Raw genomic sequence first — 17,493 nt, forward strand, 5'->3', positions numbered from 1 at the left:
GGTACTCATGTTAATATTTTGATGGATGGTCTTGAACTTGCATAGTTTGTAACTACTGATTTAATCTTGATTTGTATACTTTGATAAACAGAACACATACACATGTTCACAATACTTTACTTATTACAAGTTTTAGTGATCTTCTTGTTTGACTAGCAGCTATCCTGACCTTTGAGGGACTTGTCACTAAGCTCTGCAGTCATATAAATGTGTTTTGTGCAAGCCAGAAGTAAAGGGGCAGGTGTTAAATTAACACAGAGGACCTCAGAGACATTATTTTGGCAGGATGTGTAACTAATCTATAAAAAACATCTTTGACCTTATAAGCCTCAAGGAAGTAGCACAGGTGGTCAAACAGATAAGAGGCAGTTCAAGAATAAAGACACTCTCAGATAATCTCTCCCAGGACAAGAGAGATCTGCCTTTAGTGGCCATACATATAAATTAAAGCCTAACTCCAGGCAGATGCAAACAATTTAATGCAGTTATATGTTCATTAAAAAGGCATTACATGTATTTCAAATGCATTTTAAATGCAGTTGGTATTAGTATCGTAATTTGTCTTTGCAATTCCCTGCACAGCCTGGTTTTATTGTATTACATGGTGCTGTCAACCTACTGCGGCCTATGCAATATACACACATCAAATGATGTGGTGGTCTGATATGTGTACAGTTGTCACCAAACGTCGGTTATGGATCCATCTGTCCTTTGTTGCTGGAAACGATCTCGAAAGAAATGCATATGTTGTAAAAACTTTTTTTCTCTGAGGGACAGATTGCATATTTTCCAATACCCATAATCAACCATTCTCCACCAAGATTCCAACAGAGGTTTTCAGAGTTCCTTAAACTGTGACTAATTGACCTTCTTTTGATGATGCCTGCATGGTTCTGGAGCCAACAACACTTTGTAGAGCTAGCTGCAACAATGTTTTCCTCGTTGTTCTTTCCATTGGCACCAATATAGGAGGCTTTTTCCCCACTCATACTCAATAAATTGGTTTTTGCAAGAGTAAAAAGATTGAAAAAGGCTGACGTTATTATTGTCTGCAGTATGTTTATCAAGCCATGGCAAAATCTGTCATGGCAAAATTGTGATTTACAGTCAGAGGGGTTTAGGAGCCTGCTTGATGTATATTCCTTGTATCCCCTTTGTTTCATGTAGTAAAAAGCCTAGTCGTTATAGAGTTCAGTAACTCAATCTTCTAGATTACATATACCTATCTCCCTCTAACCAGTTTTCCTTTAACCTTTCCCTGTCCCTCGAACCTCAGTGTTTTCTGGATGTATACATTTACATTTTTTTAAAATGTATAATTACATACAAACTATTTATTTTTACAACTTGCTATCCAAGATTGCTGGTTTACTAAGGAACTGGAGCTACAGACCTCGTGAATGTACCTCTTTGTAGTCCCAAAGCACTGGTATGACTGATTTGCTATTCTCATACAATTGTGCATTGCTACTACATGGATAAGCAAAGTCAATAGAGAATTTATGGTTTTTACAAATTTCTGAACATACATGTACCTAATATATGGTGTACCTAAATATAGATGGGTTTTTGGATTATGTAATTGCTGTTAGTATTTCTAGGTTTGCTGACAATTTAGAAAAAAAAAATGTAATTAGTGAAAAGCCTCAGTGAACTATATACAGTGAACTATATACAGAGAATTATAGTGTTCTGTATGCATTTATCTTTATGTGCTTAGAAGGTTAATTTGCTCACAATTTGCATTTGACATACGCTGTAATCTAGTGCTTTGGGGTTTAGAAGTAACAATAACACACGTGTTTAGGCCATCTGCATCTCACTGTGACAAGAAACTGCATTATGACAGATCTGAAAAAGTATCCTCCCAAAATCCACTGATCACAGACACCCTAGCTGTCCTAAATGAAAAATTTTCCCGCTTTCCCTGTTTTGGAGAATACTCAAATTTTTGGTTATTCCCCTAACTTTTAGTCCTAATTACAGTTGTCATCAGGACCAATAGAGAGAATGGGCCCGATTTATGAAAATTCTCCAATGCTAGAGAGGATACACTTAACTCATCAGTGAAGCTGGGTGATCCAGCAAACTTGGAATGGATTTCCTAAAAGTAATTTGCTATTTGCTAGCAAATGTTTTAAATCTTGGACCCAATCCTTTCCAGGTTTGCTAGATCACCCAGCTTCACTGATGAAAGTGTATCTTCTCTAGCTTTGAAGAGCTTTCATAAATCAGGCCCAATGAATCACTCACTTTGCCCAATAAGCACACAGACAGCAATAATACACTGACAAGGGTTCAAACTTCTTACCACTATCTAATACTTAAAGAAGAGCAAGGTAATTTTTTTAACTAAATTTTTTTTGTGCAAATAAATAAGGCCTTCATGAAGACATTTCAATACCCCCAAATTTTCCCTCTTTTATGCCGTGTCATCAGCCATAGGAGCATCCAGGGGCTGTTATAGGGTGGTGCAAAGTGTGCTGCTGAATGAGAACCACGAACAATCCTCAGCCAAGCTGAGGTAGCTAAGATCAGCACCATTTTGGCTAGCCATGATCTGCCTGCATTATTTAGACAAGCATAATAAATTACCCAGTCTAGAATAAGGTGTGTAATAAAACAAAGTTTGAATTCATATTTAGTTTTTGGTATGTATACAGATGTTTTGTATAAAACAATGATTGGGTACGTATGTTTCTATTATTGTTCAGGTTAAAAATATGTGCTTTAGTCTCTAAACCTTGTGTTATTGCCAGACTTGACTTCAACACTTAGCATTGTTCATGCTATTAGTACAAAGTGCTACTACATTGGTGAGATCAGTGCGAGTTTATAATGAGATGTGTATTTACCAGGATTACCCTCCATAGAGAACGACATGTGCAAACAGCTATTTGTGAGATATCAAACCTGATCCTCTGTTCCCCAGAGCCTGCAAGTGAAACCTAATTAACAGGGACGAAAAAACAAACTCAACAAGAACAGCCTCTGGCTATTCAGTATTCTTTAATAGACCGCTTAATACTAATTTAAAGAATAATAATTTTTGTATAACTATACCTAAAACAGAATATAATGATTTTAATCATAAGAAAATAGAATGAATATATTTTATTCATGGTAAATACATGTTTATTCATGTTTTACAGTTGCATGAACTGTGTGACTAGCAAATTGTTACAGATCCTTTGACACGTGATTTTACTCCAGAAACATTTTTAGATATGCCTCAAGCTGTTATTTTAGACACCTTTATTCTAAAACAGTGCTTCAGTTAAAGGTAATCCTAATACTACAACTACTATTACTACAACTACTACCTATTACTACAACCTATTTATAGTAAAATTAAAAAAACTGAATGGACGGGTTTTGCCCCTGCATTGGCCAACTTGATTGGCCAGGCCAGGTTTCTCGGCAGCGTATGCTGAGCTTCACATGCAGAGCTTCACATGCACAGTTCAGTGGTTTTTTAAACAAGACAGCAAACAGGTAGTAAGATGGCCCGGAGCAAGAAACAAAGTGACATTAGTGGAGGGCCACATGACAATTCAAGGGGGGGAGCCTGAAAGGTGAGAGTTAATGGAGATAGGTTAAAATGGTGGGATGTGATGGACTTAGAGTAAGGAGGGATAAAAAGGGGAAAGTTAATAAAAAGATCAAAAAAGTGCTGGAAGGTCAGTTAGGATTGAAAAGACAATAAGAAAAAGTCCCCCCCCCCCCCCATTACCCTATGGCGTGGGGTTTTTAGAAGGTCTTTATTTGTCATGGCAGCAGGGCATTTTTTTGCGGGCCATGGGAGTGTTTTTTATCAGCTTTGAATCCAGAAGAAAAGGGGCTATATGTTTTGTAAGTAAAAGGCCTGCTATATTTTTTTCTGCGTTTTCTTACTTAAAACACTTTGGGCCTAATTTATCAATGAAATCCGCGCTCGCTGGTCGCACGTACTTTCGCGCTGTTATATCGAGCCGGTTTACCGCGGGCTGGAGTCATATGCGCTCGTACACTCGCCTCCTCACTGCCAAGCCGGATGCTTGCCTTCATAACAAAATGGGCAATAGGGGTCGCGCATCCGCCAATTAAGGCGATTAGATTTCAGCTGCGCAATACGAATGCGCGAGCGAGCTTCCGATTTTGCTTGATGAATCAGCCTCTTTAAATTAATAACAGACTACTAAGAAGACAATAAAGAATACAAAGTAAACGAGAAAAAAAGGCAACCATGGATATCTCTCCAAAATAGTAGTATAATATGAGCATTAGCAATTATTTCAAGGATTACCCGCTATAAATGTGTTTTTCTTCATCAAAAATTTACATCTAAAAAAAGTAAGTAAGAGAATGCAGAAAAAAATAGCAGGCCTTTTACTTACAAAACATATGGCCCTTTTTCTTCTGGATTCAAAGCTGATAAAAAGCAGTCCTGCTGGCTTTTAGCTCTCTGCATCCCACTCTCTCTGATTTCTGATTAACCGTTTATTCCTGCACAACATGTTTAATGTCTGCATATCAACTATTTCCATTTATTTATTTTATTGCAAAATTATTTAACAAGCTGAACAATAATAGTATTTACTGCTTCTGGAAAGTATATGGATGACTGAGTCATAAAATATCATACACATTAGGAAGGAAAGACTGATAATTGTATTTCACTGTACATTTCCTTGCATTTTTGAACTTCAGTTTATTGTCATCAGACATCTCCCACACAGCTACAATATCTGCACGGCAATGAATATAATGCCCAAGACTGGAAGTAAAGCTCATTTTATATATATTAAACATCATTTTAAACTTCATTTTCATTCATCTTGTGATCATTCACCAATAATGTAGAAGCTCCATTCTAGGAAAACAATGTTACTTGTTTTGTGGTTTATTAAAGCCCATTTTTGTTTGTTTTTTTTTTTACTTTTTAAATGATAAGATTACAGTAAATCAAAATGTTTTTATTATAAACATGTTCTAGATTATATTTGCAGGTGGAGGGTACTAAGAAAAATAGTAGAAGTAGAGGAAATTTGAGTTTACACACCTCTGTTCAAGAAAGAGGAATTTTCCATTTCTAGCTTCTTGACCTTTCAAAAGGAACCTAACAATGGTCATGGCCATTTGAGAGCAGCCATTGTAGGGATATATGACCATGTGCAAGCAATGACAGTCCATGTTTAGATCAAGGCTGCCCCTAATTCTTCTGGAATAAAATCCAGTATATAGTTCCCAAAGAAGTTAATCCTTCCATCTCTCCCTAAACTCTTTTCATCACAGATTATTCAATTCAAGGTGCTAATTCTGAAAACTCCCAAAATGCATGCACAGTGTTGTATCTGCTGCTTCATGTCATGGTACAACGTTCTTGGCTGGGGTGAAATAGCAGAATTTTTTTTGCCATTCACAATTCAAATAATTTGAATGAAGTTGGGCAGATTTTGCTCTGGGCAAAGCCAAATACATAAATTAGGCTAGGGTAAAAATTATATATATAAATCCACAGAGCCTATCAAACAACCAAATTTACAAATGATTTTGTTATCAGTAAGCATAAAAATCTTTAACAGGAAACTATATTGGTTTTGAGGGTTTTAATTTAATTTTCTAAGGTATATATAACTTTAAACTACTAAGTTTAAACTACTTTAGTAAAATATTTAAAAAATAGGCATTTAGTACAGTTGAAAAAATAAAAAATACAGTATAAAAAGTATGCTCTATTTTGCTTTTACCCTAAAACTAAAAGTCATAGTAGATCAGTGCACATTTTCACATTTGGTTAGTTCAGTAAATTCTTTAGTATGAATTATGCAACCTGTTAAGAGAAGCTAGCATGCTAAAATCTGTAATTTTTTTACTTAATAATTTAGTAATGTACAATTTAAGAAGGTGGCTTCTGCGTGCATACTATTTTTTCTTTTTCATTATTTTCTTTCATGATTTCTGGGTTTATGATTTTTGCCTTTCTCTAAGGATATCAATAGCCTAAATTTCTTTAAAGCCCTAATGTACACATCTGCTTGGATACAAGATATTGTTATTCAGTTACAAGTGTTTTTGTCACCTTTGATAAACAACTATATTGTGGTTAGTAAACCTAGGTAAATTTGAGGAATAAATTACCACATGAAAAACATGGAACTAGGCAAGTTCTGGGATCTATGGGGCACATTGTGTGTCCTTGACAGCATCCCAGACCTGATTTGCAGCTGGGTCTTCCTTGCAACTACGGAAATTTCTAAATAAAATTCACATTTCAGTTCAGTTTATATATAATCAAAAGAACTCCAATATGGAGGCATTCAGTAATCAGAATTGCTAATTTACTATATTAGTAAAACGTGTTTACTTGTGAGATGTATTTTTAATTTTTAACGGAGTGGGGTGGGGTTAGGTGACATGCTGAGTGCAAAGGGTCAGGTATATGCAGCCAAAGGGTACATTCCACACAGTACCCCCTTTGGTTGATTTTATTAGTGTGTAATCAGCTGTGTAGGTTGGATTGCTAAATTTACTTGGGTGGACGATTGTTTGTGGATGTTCCAAGTGAGCAGGTAAGAACAAGACGTTAAAGAGAACCTGTGCCCAAACTATGAACTTTAAGCAATTTACATATTCTCAACATGCAGTAAGAGAGCTTTGGAACAAACATACAGTGTAAATAAGCAGATACACCTGCTGTGGCTATGGTAAGTAAGTGTCTTGCCTTCATACAGGGTTCACCCTGGATGCTCTGAAAGTACAATATTTGGGGCTTTTTAACATGCATTTGTTGTTTTTGTGAATTTTTGTGTTTGCGTGTAGAAGGTTGCCATATATTCCTAAACAAATGCTTTTAGAATAGGGGACAGAATAACAGCATTTTCCAGATATTCATTGCACATTGAAAACTGAAGCCTCACTGTAAGTGTTGAACAACAAAGTACACTTTGCTATATACTTTGCTTTGGTTGATGAACACATAAGAAGAAATACTGGACTGGGCCTACAAGATATGTTAGTCTGGTAGCCCTGAGTTGAGTCTTCATCATTCAGACATTAAACAGAATGGGACCCACAAAAGTATCAACAGTAGGAACGCCCTCATTTTACTGTGCTTACCAGTCAGTGAGCAAAAAGGCCTCTGCCAGTCTTGCAAAAATTTCCTTGAACTTCAGATGGGTCCGCAAAATTTTGGCAAACTGATTTCGCAGACCCATCGTAAGTTTGAGGAAATTACAGGATGATTCCTACAGCTACATTCATTGATGAGCACAGCTGCAGGACTCACACTGACAGGAGGAGTACTGCGGCTGTGCTCATCAATGAATGCAGCTGTGGGAATCATTCTGTGATGATTCCCACAGCTGCATTCATTCATGAGCACAGCCGTGGAAATCCTCCTGTCAGTGTGCGATCCCCGGGCACTAGAGGTTAAATGAGGACAAGGCTCCCCATTTATCACCTATAGTGCTCTCTGATTGGCTGAGGAATGGTAAACACTGAGGACAGCTCAAGCTGCCAGCTCCACTCCCCTGATTGCTCTTGCAGGTCCGGAAAAATTCGTATTCATAAGGCTGTTCTCCCTTACATGTTCAGTAAGCGAAAAAGACCCGATTCGCTGCACGATTGAATTTACAAATTTTGCTTGCTCATCCCTACACCTTAGGGCCAAAAACCCTCAGCATTTGTTGAAGCACAGCACTGGTATTTATTGTGATTTAAGAGTCCAGCTGGCAGAGAACAATAAGTGTAGTGAATGGCAGAGTGTTTTTTTCTGCATCAAAGCGGACTTATTACATTATGTCAAAGGGTGGCTATCCCTTGTACATGATGAAAAAAAGGTTTTAAGGCAGTAGTAAATAGAGAAGGGGAAACCTGCAGCCTCTTGTGATAATTGAGTCGCATATTCCAGTAGGCTGTAGGCTGCACCTATAGCTCCTACAAATTCAAAGGGATTTTCTTTAATCTCAGAAAAACAAATGCTCAATATTCATGCAAAGTCACTTTTTTACATTTAGAGGAAGACACGTCCTTCGTGCCTGCGTAGTGCAAGCACTAAGCCACAGAAAGTAGAGAGAAACCAAGTACAGGACTCACTGGGCTCAATTTGTGGATGGTAGTCACACATATGACACAGTAGTCACACATATAATTTACATCTCTCATGTTCTCCTGTGTGTTATATCTGAGTCATGGCATGTAATCACATGATGTTACTCTTTTTTTGGAACCAAGCTACAAAGTTCCAGGCTGAGCACAGCTCAGAAATATCTCACACCACTACTCTCTTCTTTTATTAAAACACCTCCATGATGACGCCATGCCATTGGGTGAAATGTGTTGAGCAAGCAGTCTGTATCTGATGGTATGTCTGTAGATTGAGGGCAATTGTGTTTTAAACAAAAGGAAGAGAATATTGATCCAGTGCAGTGTATACATTTTGCTGCAAAAAACCCATTAGGAATTGTTTCAAATGAAACTGTAAAATGCAAGATAGGGTGTTACTTTACCTACCAAGGGTTTGTATCCATTCCAGATATTTTCACAATCCTCCAAAATTGCACAGCCAGGTTGATGACAACACATTCTCTGTTATAACTTTTGACATTATTATTAATAATAATATTATTAATAATAAACGGGATTTATTTAGCGCCAACATATTACGCAGCGCTGTACATTAAATAGGGGATGCAAATGACAGACGAATACAGGAGGAGAGGACTCTGCCCCGAAGAGCAATCTTACAATCTAGGAGGTGGGGGGATAAACACACAATAGGAGGGGAGATATGTAGTGGAGGTAAGTGGTGATGGTTTCAAAATACAGAAGATGATGGGTAGGCAAGTTTTAAAACATGGGTTTTGAGTTCTCTTTACATTACCAGAAAGTAGGAGCAAGCCGAATAAGACGAGGAAGACCATTCCAGAAAGTTGGGGCAGCTCTAGAAAAGTCTTGGAGATGTGCGTGTTATGAGGTTTTGAGTGACAACAGAAGGGGTATATTGGTACAATTTCTCTACCCTATGTTTTTATCTGGACAAGTGGAGCATTTATTTGTGACTACTGCATCTGCCTGGAGTTTGGCTTTAAAGTCACCTGTATTGTCTGTGCTTTATTGCTGTTACTGATTTAATGTATTTTAACGAGAACCAAAATTATACGTTTTTAAAAAGCCTTAAATTGTTGGAATTAGCATGATTTAATGAAGTCTACCCACTCACTCCTGGGCTCTTACGATCAGTAACTTGCTGTTTATTAATGCTTAATTTATTAATCCCTCCAGATGACAAATAAAACATGTACCGCCCTCCTGCTGATGGCTGTGTAAAGTGTTCATTAGAGTGTTTTTTTTTTTTAAATGAAGGCAACTCCAAGCTAATTTTATTGAAACATTCAAAAGAGCCCGTGGTTGCTTTGCATATTTATAAATATGCTTTTAAACGGATGTAAATTTCATGCTCAAATATTCAAAAAGACGGATGTTGGCAATCACAATTAAATAAACATGAGAAGAAATGCTAAAGCAGCCAGCAGTTTTCTCTATTTCAGTATGATTTTATATTCCTCAATTGTAAAGTCATTTTTAATCACTGTGTAAAAGTTTCAAATCCAGGGCATTTCTTCAATTGAAAAACTGTTATACCTTTTAACATTAATGAAAGACACTGTCAAAGTGAAAAAAAATTAAGAAGAATTATCCCTGTAATAAAAAAGTCTTTATATTCCCCTCTCTGACAGCCCATGCCTCCTGATTTTCATCTGATTTTCAGCCCTGCAACCTCTAAATAATTCAGCTTTTGACACTTGTTACAGGGTTTTGGATGCTAATATACCTTCTGCATGCTATGGTTATATCTCATGACCTGTACATCACTACAGGACTCACCAGGGATGAAAGGTCAAAGAATGGAGTCACAGCTCATGGTCCCAGCTCATGGAGGGGAACACTAGCATCTGACAATTCAAAAGAGGAAAGATTATTCTAATGATTATGTCAACATGCTATTTGATGTCCTACTGGGCTGTCAGCAGAAAGCATTTTACACAACTACTTTATTTTAAAGACTAGAACCAAAGTAAATGTAAATTTAAAAGTAAGAGGTCCCCACTATATGGGTAAAACATCCGCTGGGCTGCTATGGAAATCAGCACTACCATCTGAGCCACAACTAGTGATATACAACCATAAGGGTACACTATATTGGTTTTGATTTTATCGTGAGAAGTACATATTTGATGTCAGTCTTGTTTTCCTTGAAGAAGCAGATTCTGCGAAACGCGTTGAACATTGAATTTCTGTTACATTGGAATTATGGTTCAATCAAAATTGATTAATTTGTGAATGGGGCAACAGAAACTTAACAGTCCCAGGGCAATAAATATTGGGTTGTAATTTTTTTTGGTGTTCAGGGTCTCTTTTAAGCATATAATTTACCTTATACAAGCAAACTTAAAACCCCAGACTTTGCCTCAATAGATGCCTGATTTTGTCTTATGACTGATAATGTAATTTTCCACTAAATAAAAAACATTCATTTTCCTCAAGTAAACAAGCTTTTGACACAATTTCTTTCATACTGATAAAAGGAAGTTGTCAGGGAAGACAACATATCATGCCGTACATTTAAGAAAAGCAGATCAATACACCCCTTTCTTCTTTACAAAGAAGCCCTGCTTTGTAAATATATATATCTGTATATAATAAGGGTCTCATGTTTGAAATTCTCATTCATTCCACTTCCTCCGCCCAGAAAATACTGTGTTACATGTATTGTTTCCCTGCAGCAGCTGGTTAGGGAATGATTAGGGGTTACCACCAGCTGTCACATGTGAAGACGGATGTTTTTGAACCTACCCTGCCATGCAAGTGTTCCTGAAGCTGGCATGGTGCCAACCATGGGGAACTGTGCGAACTCATGAAGATACAGATCTGAACCTGCCCTATCTCCTCTCTTCTAAATATCTTGGTTGAAAATGTATTTATTAAAGCTTAAAAATGCATACAAAAGCTGTATGGGCATTTATAAGCCTTAAAAATTTAAGTCAGTGTAGACTCAGCCTTGAAAAGTCTGGAAAAGTTTTGTCTGGGGTCTTTGGGTTTTTTGCCTAAACGTTGATTCCATGCTATGATAAATTAAGAGGGAGCAGTGTCTCTTGTTATGCAACTGGGCCATGTGGTGGATGGTGATTTATGGTGGAAATGCTCAAAAATTGCCCCCACTTCTCTTGTTTTGTTAAATTGTGATTTTCTGAACTTATTAAGGTGTAAGAATCATTTGCCATAACCAATGTTTTCATTAGTAAGAGCAAATAGGCTTAAAATAACAGTGACATGGCTAAAACATTTGTGATAGCAGATAAATCATGCAGTATACATTTAGTTAATATAACAGTATTACATAAAGGTATCCAGTGTAATGAATCTTAGGGTTCTGTGTTTATACTGTCACAGTAATCATCACATTTACAGATGATAATTGACAGTTGATGTTGGCAGTTGATCTGATAGATGACAGTTGGTGTTATCATGAATGTGGCATCTGACAATCACAATAAAAAATAGGTATGCAAAAACATACACATACAAGTTTTTTTCTTACAACTTATTTATATTAGCTTTTGAATAAATCTGCAAGTCTCTTTGCTTGGTGATTGGTTTCTTGTTGTTAGGAGTGGTGTTAGGTTCAGAGGGTGGCCTGAGGAGTGTGGAGAAATACAGTATCTTGGCATGACCTTATAGAATAAGATTTCAGCCATGTAAGTAACAGGGTAGACCTGTGTGGTTGGACTTGACCTAGCTAGGGCTCTGGGCCATGTGCCTATAAGACCACCTTGAGACCTATTTGCTGGCCTGTCTGGCCAACCTAATATATTATCAAGATTCTGGACTTTGAGAGACTTGAATTGGGTCACTTCAGGAATTATTCGGATATCATTAAGCGCCTGTTTTTTTGTAATATCAGGTTTTTAGGACAAGTTTTTTCACTCATAGCTGATGGCTGGTAGTTGGGGTGCCTAGAGAGAACTACCGTGTTTCCCCGATTTTAAGACATCCCCATTAAATAAGCCACCCCCGATTTTTGAAAAAATACATAAAATAAGACACTCACCCGTGAATAAGACATCCCCCGATATTTGATCCTGTGTGTGTCTCCTTGATGCTGGCTGCAGCACGTGTCTGCTCCTGGCTGCAGTGCAGAGTGAAACTGAAAGTAACAAGCCGGCATTCTGCACCAGGAAGCAAGCTGCTGATCCCTGCCCTAACAGAGATCCCTGCCCTAACGGAGATCCCTACACTTAATGTAGTGAACAGAAGGGGACAATCATTGGCATAGAGTGATCAGAAGGGGACAATCATTGCATAGAGTGATCAGAAGGGGACAATCATTGCATAGAGTGATCAGAAGGGGACAATCATTGCATAGAGTGATCAGAAGGGGACAGTCAATGGCATAGAGTGATCAGAAGGGGACAATCAATGGCATAGAGTGATCAGAAGGGGAATATGAACGGCACATGAGTGATCAGAAGGGGACTATCAATGGAACATGAGTGATCATGAGTGACTTTCAACAATAAATGTGTACTGTAGTCTTCTTCATGGAAAAATAAGACATCCCCTGAAAATAAGACCTAGGGCATATTTTGGCATTTCAAAAAATGTAAGACAGTGCCTTATAATCGGGGAAACAGGGTAAGACTGATTTGATCGTTATACTAAAAACCAAACTGGCAGCATTCCAACGTGTGTGCTACAATAATGGTAATCCTGGATTTCCTTCATGTGCCTTTTTACATGTCTCAGAAATATCAGAACAGAGATTCAGAGCTCTCTTTGCAGTCCTTCACCAAAAACAAGTATGAGATCGTACATGCTAAGAAGGAACAGGTAGCCCAATTCATAATGGCACAAAACATGCAAAAAATTTTTATACCAGGTGTTGTTTTTATTGTAAAAACCAAAAATGGAGTTTTCGGTTTACTGACTGAAGCACAGGTTATAACAAAATACAAACTGTATGTTAAACTTTAGGTGTTTTTTTTTGAGAGGAGCAGGAAAAGAAACCATTTGAGGTGGTGATAAAAGGGCAAAATATTATTTTTCCACACCTAAAGTATTTTAGGTAAAAAAAGACAAAAGGAGTGAAAATAACTTCTTCATCTTTGTATATTAAGCCTAGGTCATTTGAATAAAATAACATTTATAAATATCATCATTTAACCTTACCTTTAACCTGTTTTTTAATGGAGACCATTTAGAGTGACTTTGGATATAAATTGAAAGCTGATGTGATATTTTCAAGGTTCCAATGTTATATAAAATGTCATACTCCTTTATTTTGGTTGCTATGCATTTTATCAAGATTGGCTGAATATGCTGTTTTATTAATCATAATATATAATCTATGAGAACTATTTACCTGACGAAGGATTTGTACCTTTGTCCTTCCAGTTCTTAAATAAAGCTCAGCTGGGCAGAAAAGCCTTGTCAAGCTGGAGAGGTGACCTGATCCTCTTTGTTGCAGTTTTACTTTCACTTTCGCTAAAAGTTTCACCTTGTTAGATTACATTTCTTAAGAAAATACGGACAGTGTATATTTCCCAACAAGTTGTGAGACCCCGTTGGACTGTACTCAAGTTGGATCCACTTCCTGAAAATAGCCCCTATCTAGCAGAACAACAGAGGGAAGCACTTTTGAGTGAACAGGCTTGGTGTGGTACTGGGGGACACAGTCTGAGCTTTGTGGGGCTTTTAGTAACTTAGCAGCTCTACAGTGCTTAAACAGTTCTTTCAGCCCACTAAAGCAATGCTTCGGCCACCTGCACGTGGCAATGACATTGGAATTTATGTAAATTAGCCCTGCAGTCTTAGCCCCTGATTTACTAAAGTTCTCCAAGGCTGGAGAGAATACACATTCATCAGTGAAGCTGGGTAATCCAGAAAACCTGGAATGGATTTCCTAAGTCATTAGCTATTTGTTAGCAAATGTTTTCAATCCTGGACTAGACCCATTTAAGGTTTGCTGGATCACCCAGCTTGACTGATGAAAGTGTATTCTCTCCAGCCTTGGAGAACTTTAATAAATCAGGGTCTCAGTATCAATACCTTTACTAGGGGAGGGGTGGATATCTCCACCAGGACCCTCCTTCATAAACATAGACCCCGCGGTCCTTTTTTCGGATGAGCCCCAAGTCAGTTCTGCACAGGGGCCTACTGTCCATCACTGCTGGCTAGTTCCATCACTAAAGGCAGGTTACTAATTGTAGTTAACTGTATCAACAAGCTCAAAAATATAGCAAAGAGGACTTTTAAAGCATTTAACATAAATTATTATTTATAATTAATGTACTTCTATTAAAAATATTTATTAAATATAAAAACAATATACATAATTATACAACTTGCAATGGCCTCAGTGTTTCTAGGGTTTGGTATCAATGAGCTCTTAAAGGTGATCTCCAGCCTTACCTTTTTTCTTCCACACTTACAGATAGTTCTTCCTGTTACAAAATTGAACAGTTCCATTTCTGTTTTTATCTTTTGAAGAAAGATTTTAATAAATTTGTTTGGTGGTATAACAAATTAGCACAAAGTAAAGGGACCTTAAAACAGTGTAGTCACTGTTATAAAAAAGGTTATAAAAAATGTTGTAAGGAATGCTGGGGTTTGCTGAGACATGGCAGGCAGTGGAGTTCAGACAGAAGCGAACAAGAACCTAACATACAAGTAGGTGTAGCATATCTATTTTATTACTATATAACATCATTTTTAATAATCATAGTTTCACCATGTTGTGAACTGTTTCACCTATTTGGATGTCTTGATCAGTACATACAAGCTTCAAACTTTCCTTCTTCTACATGTGCTTTTTCTCTCATCCTAAAATGATTCCGTGGTGAGCTACATGTACAACGGTAAAACCATTCTTTTGCTCCAACTTGTTGTTGAATACCCAGCAACCTGTAACAAAGTGCTGTATCATAATAAACACAATTATTACTCACAGGGGTTGAGGCGTTTCCAGCACTTTTAAACTTGCAATTGGCTTCTTTATTCAGGAGTTGTTTTGGCAGGGACCATTACCACCTGTAAAGTACCTCCTTTTATAGCTAGTATGAATCTACAACTATATAAAATTTGCCAGTACTATAACTGTACTAGATAAGCTGCAACGGTATAATACAGAGGCCTAGCAAGGACTTCCTGAGCGCCCTAGATGGTAAAATAAAGTAAAAATTATAGTACTTGCGGGGCAGTGTCAAAAACTTGCTACACCGACCTATCAATCGGAGAAACTGTTAATCATATTGACATAGCAGCCAACTGTTGGAGAGACTGTCCCTTTTAAATACCAAATCCTTCTGCCTCATCTTTACTCCTCATTTGCCCCTTTTTTTTTGGTCTGATATTGAGACTTCTAAAAAAGTATAGTATTAAACTACCAAAAGCATTAGTTGGTAAATTATAAGACAAATAGCACAAAAATCACTTGTGGGCTTAAGCAGCAATTTCATGCATATTACTTATTTGCACACATAGAGGTGTGGGAGGGGTTTAAATTTGGTCTACAACGTTTAAATTGCTTAGAGTCATTGTAGAAAATTGGGAGGTATGTATTAATAGGCCACAAAGAAGGTCCAGAAATATAACGATTGTTGGTCTTGTGTCCCTGTTTGTCCCTATTTTGTATCCTGGAAACCCTATTTTCTGAAGCTGGGGTTTAATATTCAATGTCATTGTGTTTTCTCAGTTCCAGCTTTAACTTATGCATATCATTTAATTTAGTGTAGTGCGGTGTGGTTAGATCCTTATTGTCTGTGTACGTATATACAGTCTGTTTGTATATTTTCTCAGTACTTGGAAAAAGTCAAGGTCTAACACAGCATTTATAGTTTATTGAGGTAACTTTTATTGTTTAAAATGTGGTAATGTTGCAGCTTGTGTTAGGACTAAAGCAGGTAGGCTTCTTTGCTGCCTTTGATTTACAGGTCTGCAGATTTCTATTTACTTTGTTTAGTGTAATTACTCTTCTGGGGCTATGTTTGAAGTACTTTCATCCTTCAACAGCCATCAAAAACCTTCTCATCTATATCTTTGTAATGTGTTGTATATTATACAGAAAGTCTTTACATTGGTGTTCAAACCTATAATGCATTCCCACTGACAGCTAGCCACAAACTTGGCAAGTTATGAGTGGTAGCTGTTCAGATGGATCAATGCCTTTTTAACATCTCTGGTGTACTTGGGTTAAAACAGGCAACAGGGCAAACTGCGGCCCAATAAGGTTGTTTCTCTGGCCCTTTGGGTGGTCCGTGGCGCTGGCCGTGCCACCTTGAGCAGGGTCAGGAGAAGGACCCCACTGGGCCAGCCAGAGCCGCAGAACACGTCCCCCATTTGTATCCCCGCTTGTGGAAGTGGGCGGGCTGTGTCACTGCACACAACCCGCCACTCTCCCATTGCAGGCTCAGATCTGTGATGGGAGAGTGGGTGGGGTTATGCCATCATGACGTCACGTTTAGTGGCGTCATGATGGCATAACCCTGCCCTCTCTCATCGGCCCAGTCCCTCTGTCAAATTTGATATCAGATTGTGGCCTCTGACTGAAAAGCTTTCCCCACCCCTGGGTTAAAACATACTACTATAAGCTTTTTCAACTGTCCCAGATGCCAAACATCTATCAAATCCTGGGATCCATTTCTACTACTGAGTGCTCAAGAATAGTGCTGTTGTACACAGTCTAGCAAAATACTTCTGCAATGTGACAAAAAGCAAACTCCATGTGCAGGATTTCCTTTAAGCTGTTGGCCATCGGTGGGCAGAACATAGCCGATCCAGTGACAGGAATGAACAGGACATTTCTTCAGTGGAGACAAAGAACCACAAAAACATTTTGTTTGAAAGGTTTGGAACCCATGTTAGGCTAATTGCTATATTGTCCCTTCTATGCCAGTTTTTGGGTTGCTCCCTTTTCTTGTTCTTGTGTCCCTGACAAAAAGTTGGGGGGAAATCACAGGAACAGGAACACAGACCACAATTCAACCGGACTAAGCAAACCTTTATAAATCTCATAAGACAAATATCATTTGCAATCCAAACAGTTGTGATACTAAGTTTTACTTACTTGTTTTTGTAGTAATTAAAAAGTACTATATAAGATAATTTATTATGAGGTCATGTTACTTTAATCTACGAAAGCATTAATATTGGTGAATGCAAACTAGCTAAAGAGCTATTTATGCATTGCTTGCAGAAAACCTTATACTCCATGTAGTTCTCTACTTTAAGTAGAAAACCTTAAGCCCTTAAGGTTACCTATATATTACCCCTAACCTTCTTTAAGGTATAGCAGCTGAAAAAGGTAACCAATATACTACTACTATTATTATATATTTTATTTATTTCGAAATAATATGCAGCCCTGTAGAATTAAAAAGGGAACTGCAGATGACAAACCTGCATATATAACAAGCACAAACTATGACACAGAAGGGCAGGACCACCATCAGAAAT

The 17,493-nt window shown here is 37.6% G+C and overlaps 1 protein-coding gene across 4 annotated transcripts in view; it reads left to right on the forward strand.

Annotated features, from left to right (window-relative positions):
- PDE1C (phosphodiesterase 1C) overlaps positions 1-17,493 on the forward strand; it is a 435,454-nt gene that overhangs the window by 117,150 nt on the left and 300,811 nt on the right. The window lies entirely within an intron of this gene.

Source organism: Pyxicephalus adspersus, chromosome 5, assembly GCF_032062135.1.
Source record: "Pyxicephalus adspersus chromosome 5, UCB_Pads_2.0, whole genome shotgun sequence".
NCBI lineage: Eukaryota > Metazoa > Chordata > Amphibia > Anura > Pyxicephalidae > Pyxicephalus > Pyxicephalus adspersus.